Here is a 16,270-nt window from a genome sequence, read left to right on the forward strand (position 1 = left end):
CTCGTAAGTAGATCCAAAGTTTAGAGGTAGTCCAACAGAGTCATGCAACATATAAAACTGACATCTAGGATTAAGACCTAATTCGTCAAAATCTTACTCACTACATTTATAGCAATTCTCTCCATCCAGCTCTTCAGGTTTCACAAAGAGTTCCAGAGCTCTGGTAACAGATGAAACCGCCTAGAGCAGCGAGAAAGAAGAGCGTAAAGTCACCGTAATTCAAAATTCCAGAGACGTACTAGTAGTTTATAAGAGAATCTTACTAACATACTCAAGCGATCTACTAGGAGCACTGTGAAGAAGGAGGCAGAAAGAGCATGCTCAGCATTGACCTCACCTGGAAGTCATTTGACTTCGGAACAAATACTTTTCCAGTAGCCTAGACAGCATCTATAGTGTGCTTTGTCATCAATACTGGGGACAAATTCATCAGTCTAAAAATTAGATGTATATTGAGGTAGAACAACAAAGAAGTATGACAGCATTATAATTTTTGCAGAAAGAGAATTCTTTCCCCTTAAACCCAATGCAAATGTGGAGACTATTTACATGGGTTCCACAGAAGGACAAAGTCCAATCCACTTCCTTAGTACCACCAAGCTCTTACGTTTTAACATTATATGTGGTTTTTTGTTTTTTTTTTAAGTTAAACAAGTTTAATTTAGAAAGTTGAATTATATTTAGAAAACATCTTACCTTTATATCCAAAGTGATATCAAGAAATGCCTCATACGTATCCGAAACTGCTTTGCAATTCAAGCACTTCACTGGAAGCAAAATATAAATGCTTAACATTATGTGAAGGAGACTTACTGTCCAAATTCAAGTTGTTGACAGATACTACTTTAGACAAACTACAGACTGCTTTACTACCTTCAAAAGACACAGATCAGTTCTAAGGACAGGAATATTTTTTCAAGTACCTCTCGATCTTAGAAATCCTCCAAATATTTGATGAATGATGGTGGTAGCTTGAGAAGATCTGTCCAATCTGGAAATAAATTATAATCAGACCTCAGAAGATTTAAGGCGCAGAGTTAACTCTTCAAAGAGTTTTATGAAAACCAAGGATGATGTAGACTTTCATTGCTGATAGTAAATAAGGCACTAAAAGGTGCTAGAGATCATTTTTGATAGTAAATAAAGGACTAGAAGGTGCTAGAGAATGTATGAAAGTGAATTTGTTTATGCTTACTCGGTGCTTCCGTTCAAGCACGCTTCCTGCATAGCATCAACAGTATAGCGCAAGAACTCGTGTGCGTCTTCTTGACTGCCAAAACGGAAATGTTGTCCTATTCCTAAATAAGAAGATGATAGTATTGACCTCATTTAAAAATGAAATCATTCTTGTATTTCTAAAATCTCTCTTCATTGGAGTGTTAAAACCACTTAGACACATCAAATAATTATTTGAAGATTACAAGCTATCGAAAAGAAACACATCTGAAGCCACTTACGACTGAGATTACTGATAACATGCGTAGGCTCGATGGCATCAACAGTGCAACGCAGGGCCTGGTTAATGTGAGTCTCCATCGTGCACATCATGCAAAAATCTTGTTCACGACCTGAAGAGTGAAAGAACAAAGCATCCCAGTCCAGCGAAATATCCATACCTACAAACATCTAAGTACAATTTAAGCTATAGATACCATATCCACTCTCCTTGCTACATTCTATTCTCCCAAGATGCCAATGTCCCAACAGTCTTGTAACATTTCATTTCACACAACTTTACAGAATAAAAATATCCACTAAGCCTGTATTCAAATGCATTTTGTGATGAGAAATCTAAAAGACTACTGCAAAGTCGCATTTGTAAAGGCTGACAGGAATGTGAACTCCACAGGCTGCAAAATGTATTACTCTCTAAAATTACTACTAAGTGCATTACTGTCCAATGCACTTCATTATTCCCATGAAGAAATAAATGATCCTTTAATAAATAAATAAATTAATTAATTAATTAATTAAACAAACACGGTGCATGAATTGCACTCCATATGCTATTCGGAGCCCACTGCTAATACAGTGCTCAAAGCCAGCTTCTACAGGTAAAATCAGGCAAATAAGTTTGTCTCACAGAATCACTGCTGTTCTTTCACCTTCAGAGCTGTCCAACAGATTAGAAATACTGTTAGAAAGTACTCACATGACTGGCCGTGCTCAAGAGAAAGCATGTAATTGGCAAGTGGGGTTGTGTAGGTCAAACACTGTAGAGTAGCATTAAGAAAACATGTGTTGCCAAGATTGTACAGGCCAACTCCATCACTTTGTGTTTCTCGTCAATCCATACAAATCTTCTCAGGTGGAAAAAGAATGCTCTGTGGCAGAGCAATTCCATCATTAACAACTGCAAGAAAGTTAAATTTAAAAAGAGATTTTGTTTGTTTGTTTATAAGAAGGGTATTTAAAAAAATACTATTCTGCAGGAGCACCTAGAGGAGCTAACTACAATCCAAACCAGAAAAACTTATTGCAGACAGCTTTAATACCGCCAAATTCAAATTGGCTGGTCAACACAATGTTTTGGGGAAAAAAAAAACAAAACAACTTTAGTCAACCATTTTAATTTTTCTAAGGCAAGGCTAACTGCCATTCTGTTTGTAGTACCTAATTCCAAGTTCCTCTCCATCTATAATCTTTAACCTGATTAACTCAACTACTGTTTTTTTTCCTTATTATAACTTAAACCACAAACTTAGACTTGAAATTATATGGAAAAAAGGTAAAAACTAGTAACTAGGAATGACAGTACCCCTACAGATACCAGATCTTTTCCTGAGCCATGTTATCATTCAAAAAACGTGTGAAAAATGGAAGCTGTGAATAGCAACAATCAAACACTTTTCTTTGCAAAACGGAAAAGACATGGAGGAATCTGTGCATTACAAAAAGTTCCCCATATTTCTCTGTTGATTGTAAATATATCAAAATTAATTTCTGTAACATCAGTCACTTCAGTTGCCTTAGGGGATTCGCTTTTGAAGTCTTTGTTCACAGTAGTCCCCTTCTCTATCAGTGCAACAAGTAAGAACTGCATTTTCTACTTTTGCTTTGAAGAAAATGGAGGCAGGATAAAGCGCACACTTACTTAGATCTCTTGGGGCAAAAGCCTTAGATTTTTCAGATGATCTACAGTAAATAGCACCTCCACGTCCTTGGGCCACAGAGACTTGGCTTAAATCTTCTGCAGGCGGTATCCGGCCCCAGTTTGCGGTGCGTGACATCAGTATTTTAGTACTTGGTTTCTTGGATTTGCCAGACCGCCTTGAAGAGGGCTTTTTAGGCTTTGAAGATTTGGGCTTCTTAACTACGGTCATTGTTGACATCTGCGACAGAGACAGAAGTTCTGGTTGACGTAAGAATATCAAGAAGCATTCCAAGAAGAAAAGAGTAGCAGAAATACTGTCACTTAATCTCAAAGAAACAGCCTTAAGAACTAAATCGCTGGTATGAATGATTTAAAAAGAATCCCCAAACTAAACACACAAAGTGAAAATTTCCATCTAAACTCTATCAGTATTACTTTTCGCTTCTGCAGAACTAGTGGCTGATGCCATTTCTTTCCCTTCCGCAGGATTTTAATCCATTACAACTCTGGAGTCTTTTAAATATAAAAATGTAGAAGACATTCTCTGAGGGGAATCAGTTATTTATTGATTTCCGGAGTTGCTCATTTATCTGTTAATTATTACCTATGATCTAACAGATAATTGTTGCAATTATCTATTGCTGGCGTTAGTAACGGAACACTATTACTTCACTGCCTGCGTTTTTCTGTTTCGTGTGCACAAAGGTACCCAGAACTCACTGCTACTTTTCTTCTGTCTTTCCAGGGCTCGCCCTCTACCTCACTGTCTACTGCACCAGTCATGAGGGGTTTGTTGTGATTCTATAATGAGCCTAGCTTTTAAATACACCTTTTCTGAGCGTCACTTTGTGATAGCAAGAAGAAGATAGCAAGAAGAGAAGAGAAGAGAAGAGAAGAGAAGAGAAGAGAAGAGAAGAGAAGAGAAGAGAAGAGAAGAGAAGAGAAGAGAAGAGAAGAGAGAGAAGAGAAGAGAAGAGAAGAGAAGAGAAGAGAAGAGAAGAGAAGAGAAGAGAAGAGAAGAGAAGAGAAGAGAAGAGAAGAGAAGAGAAGAGAAGAGAAGAGAAGAGAAGAGAAGAGAAGAGAAGAGAAGAGAAGAGAAGAGAAGAGAGAAGAGAAGAGAAGAGAAGAGAAGAGAAGAGAAGAGAAGAGAAGAGAAGAGAAGAGAAGAGAAGAGAAGAGAAGAGAAGAGAAAGAGAAGAGAAGAGAAGAGAAGAGAAGAGAAGAGAAGAGAAGAGAAGAGAAGAGAAGAGAAGAGAAGAGAAGAGAAGAGAAGAGAAGAGAAGAGAAGAGAAGAGAAGAGAAGAGAAGAGAAGAGAAGAGAAGAGAAGAGAAGAGAAGAGAAGAGAAGAGAAGAGAAGAGAAGAGAAGAGAAGAGAAGAGAAGAGAAGAGAAGAGAAGAGAAGAGAAGAGAAGAGAAGAGAAGAGAAGAGGAGACCTTGGTCTTTGTACTGACCAATGAGATAAGCCTTACACATTTTTAAGTTTATTTTTGACAACTGATTGAGGCGTTACCAGGTATTAAGTACGATTCAAGAGCAAATATTAACACTAGAAAGAAGAAATCCGATCCACCACCACTTTTTCAAAATACATCCATTTCTAATTTGGAGATGACGTCTCTCTGACAAGGTAGTAGAAAAACTGTAAATACCGATAGAGCTTCCTCTCCCGATGTTCCATATACATACCGATGCTGTTCCTACATCTATGCTCTGAGCATAAATTTATGTTGACGTGAGTATCGGGTGTTACTCCTCTCTTAGTTTGCCTTGAGAGACACACCTCTTTTCCACTGAAAAGTAAACTCAGGATTCCAGATCAGTTAAGACAGTTGCTATCCCTCCATTCAGAGTTCTGCAGCAGCACTGTTCAGATGTGTTTAGCAGTCTCTTTAGAAAACGTTATCACTTAGGACCTGCTTCTCAGTAGGTCCACGTTTGGCCTCCTCCGCTTAGCAGAGAGTCAATCCCAGCTTAAGCTTTCGTACAAGAGCCCCTTCACGAAACGGAGTTGAACCCTGACATAACTGAGTTTAACCTTTAACCTTGAAGCTTCCTTAAAGAAGAAAGCAGCACCCAGGCCAGGAAATAGAAATTAATTGTCACTTTACCCTGAAACGCAGTGAGCTATTCTGTGCTGGCAGGATTGCTGCCGGGCTGGCCGACGAGGCGGCGGGCAGCTCCCCGGGGCCACAGTGCTTGTCACAGGGAGCCGCCGGGGGTCTCCAAGGTCCGGGAACAGCGGCAACAGCGGCAACAGCAGGGACAGAGGGGACAGCAGCGACAGAAGCAGCCACCTCAGCCAGGGCCGTCTCCACAACCGCCACAACGGCCTCGGAACGCGGCCGAACTCGGAGCTCCAGCGTGACGCCTTTTGAACCTGGCCGCGCTGCTCACGGCTAAAACCAGAGCGTTTCCTCCGGCATGTGTTTACTGTCGGTGCCGGATCGGCCCTCACCCCGAGCTCTCCCTGCTGGGAGGGCTTTGGGGTTGGGGTTTCCCTCCCGCCGCCGCCGCGGGCAGGTCCCGCGCGCATGGTGTCCGCGCTGGGGAGCAGCATCTCGCCCGCGGCGAGAGCCCAAGGGCGCAACACGAAAAAGCCCCGACACAAAAAAGCCCCGACATGCGGCCAAGGCGGCGGGGAGACGGCTCTGAGGGAGCCACCGCTTCGCCCCGCCGTCCTCCCCTCCCGGGCCGCCCCGCCGAGCCCCGTGCGCCTCAGGTGCTGCGCTGAGGGGGTGGCTGGCTACTGAGACAGCTGCCCAGGGCACTGCTCATGGCACCGAGCCTGACGGAGGTCAACAAGTGTTGAACAATGCTCTCAGACATCGGGTCTCAGTTTGGGGTGGTCCTGTGTGGAGCCAGGAGTTGGACTCGGTGATTATTGGGAGTCCTTTCCACCTTGGGATGTTCTCTGATTCTAGGTCAGCAATTCAGTAGCTGATGAGAAGTGTGGAGTCATTCAAAGGGAAGAGAGAACTGATTAAGGAGGTATTGGGGAGGTATTGGGGAGGCAAGGACAATCCCCAGACATGGACTGTATATCTCAAAACAAGACACTGGAACTCATGATAAGGAAGCGGCAGTCGGACAGAGAAACAAATGTAAGGACTATAAATCTCAAAACTGGACATTGGAATTCATTATAAAGATACAACAAATGGAAGAATTAGCAACAACCAGCTCTTACAATTAAGAAACATGCCAATTCAGCAGATTCCTGACCAAAGGTGAAAAGTACACTGTGAGGAAGACTCGGGGTCTTCCTCCCAAAGACCCCTGCCCACGTCCCAAAGACCCCTGCCCACAATTCTTGGGAGGCTCTACGCAGGCGCAAGGTGCCAAAAGGCTAATTGGCATGAGAAGCGAGGGAAGGCGGGGATAGGTGATGAATATGTATAGGCGCTTGTAGAATATTGATAGATTGATTGTATAAATTCAAGACTGCTTTCTGCTTTGGGTATGCACGATAGGTGGAGATATCCCCCGTGCATCCAGTGCTGCAATAAAGAATATACCACTTAAAGGAATTTCGGCTTCGATCTTTGAATCAGAACACAACACTTCTCGTTTGCAGAAGCGGCTATTTGTTAACCAAACCGATGATTCCTTTTCTTCTAGAGCAACTAACAGCAGGGATCCACTTTACAATAGAGGGAAAAGAGTTGTTGGCATGTGATGTGAAGTAAGCTTCAAATCCCAGAGGATGATTTTGCTGGAACTTTATTCAGCTGAAAACACGGAAGCCTTGCTTCTGCTTGTGTTAGTTACAGCTCCAGTTTACTTTGGTTGGGAGGGAAGGCATTCCAGACTAATGTGCTGTACCTGTTCCTTCAGCTCATTGTCCATAAACGGAGGAGCAAACGAAATCAGTTTAATCTCCATTAAATGCAGCAGACAAAGCGGAGTAGAGGGCGATCTAGCACTTAATTTTTCCTGTAAGCAGGAAACCCAGAACTCAACAACAGTTTTCAAATCTTGTCCTGCAATAAATGACCAGCTGAGTGAAGCTTGCATTTAGAGGATGTGCTCCTACAGTAGATGGAAATAGCTTTTCCTCTTCACAAGTGCAACTGAGTGGTGGACTGGCAGTTATGTGGTTAACTAGTTGTGCCAAAGGGTTTGTGTTGAATGCACAGAAAAATATGCAGGTCCCAACAGTAAAGGGTTGTCTGTAGGCATGACACTGAGTACAGATGTTGTCCACAGGTTCGTGCAGAGTGCACCGCGCCAATAAGCACCCAGAGTCGGAATGCACACGAAGGTCTTTTAATTATATAATTACTTATAGAACTCTGCAGAGTCAGGTACTTGGCCATCTTTCGCAAAGCAAGCACACCTCTGACCCGAGGTCATTTATACACAGGAATATAAATGTGTGTATCGCCGTCATTTATACACAGGAAACTTGTGAAAACTCTCTCTTTGGCTCCTTTGGATTGGTTATTACAGCTCACCTAACTTATCTCGACTGAGTTTGTGCATTACAGAGAAATACCAGGGGGGAGGGGGAACAGGAGAGGGGGGACACACACCGAATCCCACATTAGCATAGATTAGCATTTTGACAGGTGTGATTTTTAATGTGCTAATGACCCTTAATGAGAAAAAGGTTACTATAGGTCAGTCTGGAGCTGGTGTTCTCCTTCCTGTTTTTTCCCTTTTAGCCCTTCTCTTCCTTGCTTCTGCTAGCTCAAGGCTACCTGTCTCTCTCCTTCTTTATTTTCTCAGCTAAGAGACTGCACAAGCTACAGGCCTCCCTGTTTGCTTCAACATTTCCTTGTTTCTGTTTTTTTTTTTCCCAGCTTTGGGACGACACAGGTGTGGTTTGATATTTGCCAGTATAGCTAAAACTCACGCCAGTCTGCTCAAGCACAATAAGCAGTAAGATTTAAGGACTGGTTTCATCGGCTTCTTCCACAGTAACATCCTTCTTATGTTTTAGATATGCTGTAGTTAAATCAACACTAAGTTACTACTTGTGGAGTAATTGCCTTAAGCGACTAGGCATCATAAGCACACCTCCATCCCAAAATCTACCCACCTCCAAGGTGCGACCACCCCTCACTCGGAATTTCTCAGAGCCTGTACCTTTAAACGCAAGTGAGATAATTTCTACCAAGCACAACCAAGATATGCATGACTAGAGTCACTCAAGCTCCACCTTAAAGATAGAAAATAATATAAATTGGTTTAAGAGAAAGGGGATATTAGGGAAGATACTATCAGGAAGGATTCCTTCTGACTTCTGACATCAGTCGACAGGCTGAGCCTCTCACCCCGCCACCCCCACTCCATTGGGACGCCGTGGGGTAAGATCTGAACGCTTGCTTATACCAGGCGTCTCTGTGGAATCTTAGAAATCTCTAGAGTTTTGATGCTTTTTAATGTCTTAATACCTAGGCTGTGTACCTGTGCATTTCATGCATGCTAGCTTGCTTTTGCAGACAGTGAATTTATCACTGGCAATCCAAAGAACCTGTGTACCTGTTGCCATAATAAATTGCACTTAATTGCATTCTTCCTAGCTGTGAGAGTTCTCCTTGAATGTGACTCGAGTGAGGCCATACTGCGTTGTTGGTGAATCCGTGACCGTGATAGTTCAGCACCCTGAATCCGACGGGACCTGTGACGGTCAATCGGCTACACCCCTTAACACAACACTACTAGAGGAAGAAGATGACAGGGCTTGCATGCACTGCATTAAGCTTTGCATGTGAAAACACAAAAACTTCTCCCCCCCGCCCCCTGCCCCCACCCACCCACCCACCCACACTCTCCCTTTTTGCTTCACTCTAAGTTTTTTCCTAACATTAATTTTTTTACCACTACCTCCTAACACTTTTATTTCCTAAGTGTCCCACCCTGGGATGACAATTAGCATGATTTGGGCAAAAAGTTGAGTATTGGAGTCTTGTATGGTTAGCATGTACTTCTATAATCCCATTATCTCATTCTCTTATTAAGAGTAAACTTTAACGTTCCTTTTATAACTAATGAAGGAAAAGGCTTGACTTTGGGCAGCGCAGACTTGAGCATTCTGTTCTGATGCCCAAACAGGGTTTGGCACACAGCAGGTATGCTGCTTTTGTCCAGAACTAACGCATGGAGGCCAAACTTTTCCAGTCTGCTCCAGGCACCTGGCAGGACACCCTGGGGCAGAACCAGACCTTAACAGACGGAGAAAAAACCTGAGAAGCTGCGTGCAATTTCAGCTCATCTGTGAGTGCTACGGGACACGCAGAGACAGGCAGGTAACAGATAACACGGGTATGCAGCTTGTGCCAGAACTAACGCCGCGGGAGCTGCTAGGACCCGGCAGCCCCCGTGAGGGCGGCTGACGGGGCGCAGGCGGAGCCAGCAGCGCCCCCTCCCCGGCCGCTAAAAATCCGCCCCTGGAGAGCGGCGAGGAGCAGCGGTTTGCGCGGCAGCTCGCTGAGGCAAGGCAGGGCGGCGCGCTTCGCCTCGCTCAGAAGAAGAAGTTATCTGTCGGATCTGTCGGCTGCCTACCCATAGGTAAACCGCCATGGTCCTCACGAGGCGGAGAGCTCTTTTTAGACGGTCTAGTGGCCACCCAGACTAAGCGCCCGCTCAAAAATGCGGCGGTTCAGGTCTCTGGATGCAGGGAGTGCCTGAGGGCAACAGGGACACCGTGTGTGTGAGGAGTGAGCAGGTAGGCCTGCCTGCTCAGCCTGGTGGCGGAGCTCAAGGAGGAGGTGGAGAAGTTGAGGGCCCTCAGGGAGGGCGAGAGGGAAACAGAGCTGTGGGGCAACTCCCTGCAAGGCCTTAAGGAGAGGTACCAGGGTGAGACACCCGAAATGGGGGTGGACCCCCTGCCCTGCTGAGCAGAGGGAGGGGACCTAGGAGATGAGGAGGAATGGAAACAGGTCACTGCTCGACGTTGCAGGCAGCCCCCCGCTCCCTACCGTCCCAGCCTTCCTAAGTGCCCTTATGCAGTGTGTTTGGGGCCCTGGAGCTTGAGAGACCACTGGGTGAGGATGAGGTGAACCCTCTACCCAGGAGGATGCCTAAGGCAAGGAAGTCAACTCCATGCCTCATGACTGCCTCTACAAAGAAAGAAAAAAGGGTGATTGTTGTAGGCGACTCCCTTCTCAGGGGAACAGAGGGTCATATTTGTCAGCCTGACCCTACATGTAGGGAAGCCTGCTGCCTCCCTGAGGTCAGGGACATTGCTAGAAAGCTTCCTAACCTGGTTTGCCCTTCTGACTACTATCCTCTTGGTAGTCCAGGCTGGCCTGAGGCCTATCAAACAGGACTTTAGGGGACTGGGATGATTAGTAGATGGAACAGGAGTACAGGTCGTGCTTTCCTCCATCCCTGCAGTGGCAGGGAGGGGTACAGAGGGGACTTGGAAAGCTCACCTGATTAACAGGTGGCTCAGAAGCTGGTGCCAACACAGAAATTTTGGGTTTTCTGTCTGTGGGGTGCTTTACTCGACACCTGGCCCACTAATTGCAGATGGGTCCCACCTGTCTTGAAGGGGAAAACACACTAGCACAGGAGCTGGCAGGGCTCATTGAGAGGGCTTTAAACTAGGTAGGAAGGAGGATGAAAACAGGGAGGGAATGAGGCTAGTTAGAGGTGTGCCGGGGGAACAGTGTTAAGGCTGGGGGAGGAGGCAATGGCCCAACTGAAGTGCATCTATGCTAATGCACACAGCACGGGCAACAAACAGGAGGAGCTGGAAGCCATCATGCAGGCAGGCAGGCTATGACTTGGTTGTCATCACGGAAATGTGGTGGGACCACTCATGACTGGAGTGCTGCAATGTCTGGCTATAGGCTCTTCAGAAGGGACAGGCAGCATGGAAGGGGTGGTGCTGTGGCTCTCTATATCAGAGTGTTGATGTCGTGGAACTTGAGGCTGGGAATGCTAAGGCTGAGTCCCTATGGGTTAGTTTCAGCGGGAAGGCCAGCAAGGCGAGCATCCTGGTGGGGGTCTGTTATAGACCGCCGAACCAGGATGAGGAGACTGATGAGGCCTTCTATAGGCAGCTGACAGAAGTTGCGAAATCGTCAGCGCTTGTTCTCATGGGGGACTTCAACTTCCCAGATATATCCTGGAAGCACAACACAGCCCAGAGAAAGCAGTCTAGAAGGTTTCTGGAGAGCGTGGAAGATAGCTTCCTGACGCAGCTGGTTAGTGAGCCTACCAGGGGAGGTGTCCTGCTAGACCTTGTCTTCACAAACAGAGGGCTGGTAGGAGTTGTGGCAGTTGGAAAGTGTCTTGGGCAGAGTGACCATGAAATGGTAGAGTTCTCCATTCTTGGAGAAGCTGGGAAGGGGACCAGTAAAACTGCTGTATTGGAGTTCCAGAGGGCCGACTTGGATCTGTTCAGGACACTGGTTGGCAGAGTCCCCTGGGAGGCGGCTCTGAAGGGCACAGGAGTCCAGGAAGGCTGGGCACTCCTCAAGAAGCAAATCTTAATGGCTCAGCTTAGCGGCTCAGGAGTGGTCTGTCCTCACATGCCCAAAGCCTAGCCGGCATGGAAGAAGACCGGCCTGACTGAACAGAGAGAGAGTTGTGGCTAGAGCTTAGGAAAGAAGAGAGGGTTTATGATCTTTGGGAAAGAAGGCACGCCACTCAGAAGGATTATAAGGATGTTTAAGGATGTGTAGGGACAAAATTAGAAAGGCCAAAGCTCATCTGGAGCTCAATTTGGCTATTGCTGTTAAAGATAACAGAAAATGTTTTTATAAATACATTAACACAAAATGGAGGACTAATGAGGATCTCCATTCTTTACTAGATGAGGAGGGGGTGGGGAAATTAGTGATGAGAGATGAGGAAAAGGCTGAGGTGCTTACTGCCTTATTTGCCTCAGTCTTTAGCGGCAAGACCAGTTGTTCTCTAGATAGCCAGTACCCTGAACTGGTGGAAGAGGATGGGGAGAAGGATGTGGCCCTCAAAATCCATGAGGAAGTGGTTGGCAACCTGCTACAGCACTTAGATGTATGCAACTTGATGGGGCTGGATGGGGTCCACATGAGGGTGCTGAAAGAAGTGTCAGAAGAACTGGCCAAGCTGCTTTCCATCATTTATCAGAAGTCCTGGCTATCGGGGGGAGGTCCCAGTCAGCTTGAAGCTAGCAAATGTGACGCCCATCTACAAGAAGGGCCGGAGGGTAGACCCGGGAAGCTATAGGCCTGTTAGATTGACCTCAGTGCCAGGGAAGCTCATGGAGCAGGTTATCTTGTGTGTCATCATGTGGCACTTTCAGGGCCACCAGGTGATCAGGCCCAGTCAGCAGGGGTTTATGAAAGGCAGGTCCTGCTTGATGAACTTGATCTCCTTCTATGACAAAGTGATGCGCTTGGTGGATGAGGGGAGGGCTGTGGATGTGGTCTGCCTTGACTTCAGCAAGGCTTTTGACACTGTTTCCCATAGTGTTCTCCTCAAGAAACTGGCTGCTTGTGGCTTGGACTGGCGTACGCTTCGTTGGGTTAGAAACTGGCTGGATAGCCGGGCCCAAAGAGTCGTGGTGAATGGAGCCAAGTCCAGTTGGAGGCCAGTCACTAGTGGCGTCCCCCAGGGCTCAGTGCTGGGGCCGGTCCTCTTTAATATCTTTATCGATGATCTGGATGAGGGGATCGAGTGCACCCTCAGTAAGTTTGCAGATGACATCAAGTTAGGTGTGCGTGTCGATCTGCTCGAGGGTAGGAAGGCTCTGCAGGAGGATCTGGATAGGCTGCACCGATGGGCTGAGGTCAACTGCATGAAGTTCAACAAGGCCAAGTGCCGGGCCCTGCACCTGGGATGCAATAACCCCAAGCAGAGCTACAGGCTGGGAGATAAGTGGTTGGAGAGCTGCCTGGCAGAGAAGGACCTGGGAGTGATGGTGGATAGTCGGCTGAATATGAGCCAGCAGTGTGTTCAGGTGGCCAAGAAGGCCAACAGCATCCTGGCTTGTATCAGAAACAGTGTGACCAGCAGGGCTAGGGAGGTGATCGTCCCCCTGGACTTGGCTCTGGTGAGGCCGCACCTCGAGTACTGTGTTCAGTTTTGGGCCCCTCGCTACAAAAATGACATTGAGCTGCTTGGGTGAGTCCAGAGAAGGGCAATGAAGCTGGTGAAGGGTCTGGAAAACAAGTCCTACGAGGAGCGGCTGAGGGAGCTGGGCTTGTTCAGCCTGGAGAAGAGGAGGCTCAGGGGCGACCTTATTGCTCTCTACAGATACCTTAAAGGAGGCTGTAGTGAGGCGGGGGTTAGTCTGTTCTCCCATATGCTTGGCAACAGGTCGAGGGGGAATGGGCTAAAGTTGCACCAGGGGAGGTTTAGGTTGGATATTAGGAAAAACTTTGCTACTAAAAGGGTTGTGAACCATTTCAATAGGCTGCCCAGAGAAGTGGTGGAGTCACCATCCCTGGAAGTCTTTAAAAGACGTTTAGATTTAGAGCAAAGTGATATAGTTTAGTTGAAAACTTCTTAGTGTTAGGTCAGAGGTTGGACTGGCTGATCTTGCAGGTCTCTTCCAACCTAGATGATTCTATGATTCTGTGGTACTCAGAGCTAAATCTCTCAGGAAGAATCCCAAACGTTTCCAGAAGCTTCTCTGGAGGAAACAGTGGTAGCTAGCAGGCATGCAGCTACCTTCAAAGTAGGGCCAAGATTGTGAGAGATGTAAGCTTATCTGTTACATCCTAGCACTTTTATTTCCTAAGTGACCCACCCTGGGATGACAATTAGCATGATTTGGGCAAAAAGTTGAGTATTGGAGTCTTGTATGGTTAGCATGTACTTCTATAATCCCATTATCTCATTCTCTTATTAAGAGTAAACTTTAATGTTCCTTTTATAACTAATGAAGGAAAAGGCTTGACTTTGGGCAGCGCAGACTTGAGCATTCTGTTCTGATGCCCAAACAGGGTTTGGCACACAGCGGGTATGCTGCTTTTGTCCAGAACTAACGCATGGAGGCCAAACTTTTCCAGTCTGCTCCAGGCACCTGGCAGGACACCCTGGGGCAGGACAGCCAAGCCATGAGCTCCAGGGAGCTAGGCCATGGATGTCACGGATGTGGACCTTCTCAGGAGCACAGGTATGGTGGAAGCGAAAGGCAGTGTTCAGCTCCAGAGGAAAGAGCGAGAAGTCCACTCTGTGGCACTTGGGGACTTGTGGACTCGCACGTCGCTCAGGACCAAGCATGGGGACCCAGCTCCTTGGAGTCCAAGGACAGGGACCGTGACCTCATGGCAGCCCTGTGCTATCAGGGGCAGGGCATATTGTGACCCACAGTGGTGCTAGGCAACTGCCATGTGTGACTGCGGGGCTGACAGCCACAGCCTCAGTCACCCTCAAGCCAGAGCTGGCCCCAGCCCAGACCTGCAGCTCCCAACAGGGTGCTGGGGCACTGGTGCAGGTGGGCTCGAGCTGGATGGTCTTTAAGGTCCCTTCCAACACCAGCCCTTCTCTGATTCTATGCGGGAGGCACTGCACAAGGAAAATGGGGTGATATGCTGATGTCTGAAAAAAGGAAACAACAAAATTAAGAGGATTCAAACTAACACAACTGGTGGGATTGAAGGAAAGACCAAAGAAAGAAAAGGTCATAATGAAAAGAAACAACCGAACAAAATAAAATCAAACAAAAAATGTCTATTCCATTGTTGCAGGGTTGGGAACCTACACAGACGGACACAAACGTACTAGAGCAACAGCCCTGGAGGAGTCCACGGCAGCAAGCCAAGGTTTCAGCTCTGTTCAGAGAATGCCAAAAGGAAAGGCTTCAGGAGATACTTGTCACAAGCCTTAAAGGGCAAACAGGACCAGACCTCAACAGACAGAGAAACAACTGGAAAACCTGCCTACAATTTCAGCTACTCTGTGAGTTCTACAGGACATGCAGACACAGGGAGAATACAAATATCAGATAGGTATGCAATTTGTGCTAGAACTAATGCAAGTAAGCCAAAATTCTCCTAAGTCCAATTTGGTGGAGGCCAAGGTAGCTACTGGGAATGTACCAACCTCCAAAGTAGCCCAAATTCTCTGTTGTGAGGCCTCGAGGTATCTGAGGTTAGGATCCCTGGAGAAAAAATCGTTCTTGGCGGTAGCCAAACCTTTTGCAGAAGCATGCCAAGGTGAGAAGGCAAGGGTAGCTACCAGGCGTACTCTTAGCAGTCAAGCTGGCCAGACTTGTGGCGTCCCTCCCCTGAAGGGCTTTGCAGCTGGTACCCAGAGCTGAAGCTCTCTCAGAAAGAAGCCAAAGCATTTTGAGAAGCTTCCCTGGAGGAAGCAATGGTAGCTAGCAGGCATGCAGCTACCTCTAAAGTAGAGGCAAAATTAGGAGAGACCAAACGTGGAGGGGTCATCGGCTGGCAATGACAAGCAATTGTGCATGCGGAGCTAGCCCAGAAGGTTTGGAAAACATGATCAGCGAAGAAAAGTGAAGGTACCCTGGCAGGTACCTCCCTGCAAAATTGGGCAAAGCTCTCAGGTCCCTACCCTGAAGCAATCTGAGTGCAGAATCACAAACTAAATCTGTGTCTCGTGGTAGCTGCTAAATTTGGTTGAAGCAGATGAAGAGAAGGCAAGAGAAGCCTCTTGGCATGCGGCTGCCTCCCAAATTGGCCAATGCTCTCAGGTCCCTAGCCTGACGGGGTCTTCGGATTAAATCCACAAGTGACTCTCTCTCTCTGGAAGAGGCCAAAAATTTAAGCAAGTATGCCTGGGAGGAGGAACGGGTAGCTACTGGGCATGCAAGTAATTGGCAGTTTGGCCCAAATTCAGGTAGCTATCCCAGACAGGTACACTGCTTTTGTCCTGAACTAAGGCAGGGAGACAAAACCTTTTCCTATGTCCAATCTGATGGAGGCCAAGGTAGCTACCGGGCATGTAAAACCTCCAAAGTAGCCCAAATTCTCTGTTGCCTGGCCTAGAGGTATCCGAGTTTAGTATCCTGAGAGAAAAAGTCTGTCCTTGCAGAAGCATGCCGATGTGAGAAGGCAAGGGTAGCTACGAGGCATACAGTTCCATAAAATTGACAAAGTATGCCTGGGAGGAGGAACGGGTGGCTACTGGGCATGCAAGTATTTGACAGTTTGGCCCAAATTCAGGTAGCTATCCCAGATGGGTACGCTGCTTTTGTCCAGAAATAAGGCAGGGAGGCAAAACTTTTTCATTATTCCAATCTGGTGGAGGCCAAGGTAGCTACCAG

This window comes from Aythya marila, assembly GCF_965140915.1.
Source record: "Aythya marila genome assembly, chromosome: 32".
Lineage (NCBI taxonomy): Eukaryota > Metazoa > Chordata > Aves > Anseriformes > Anatidae > Aythya > Aythya marila.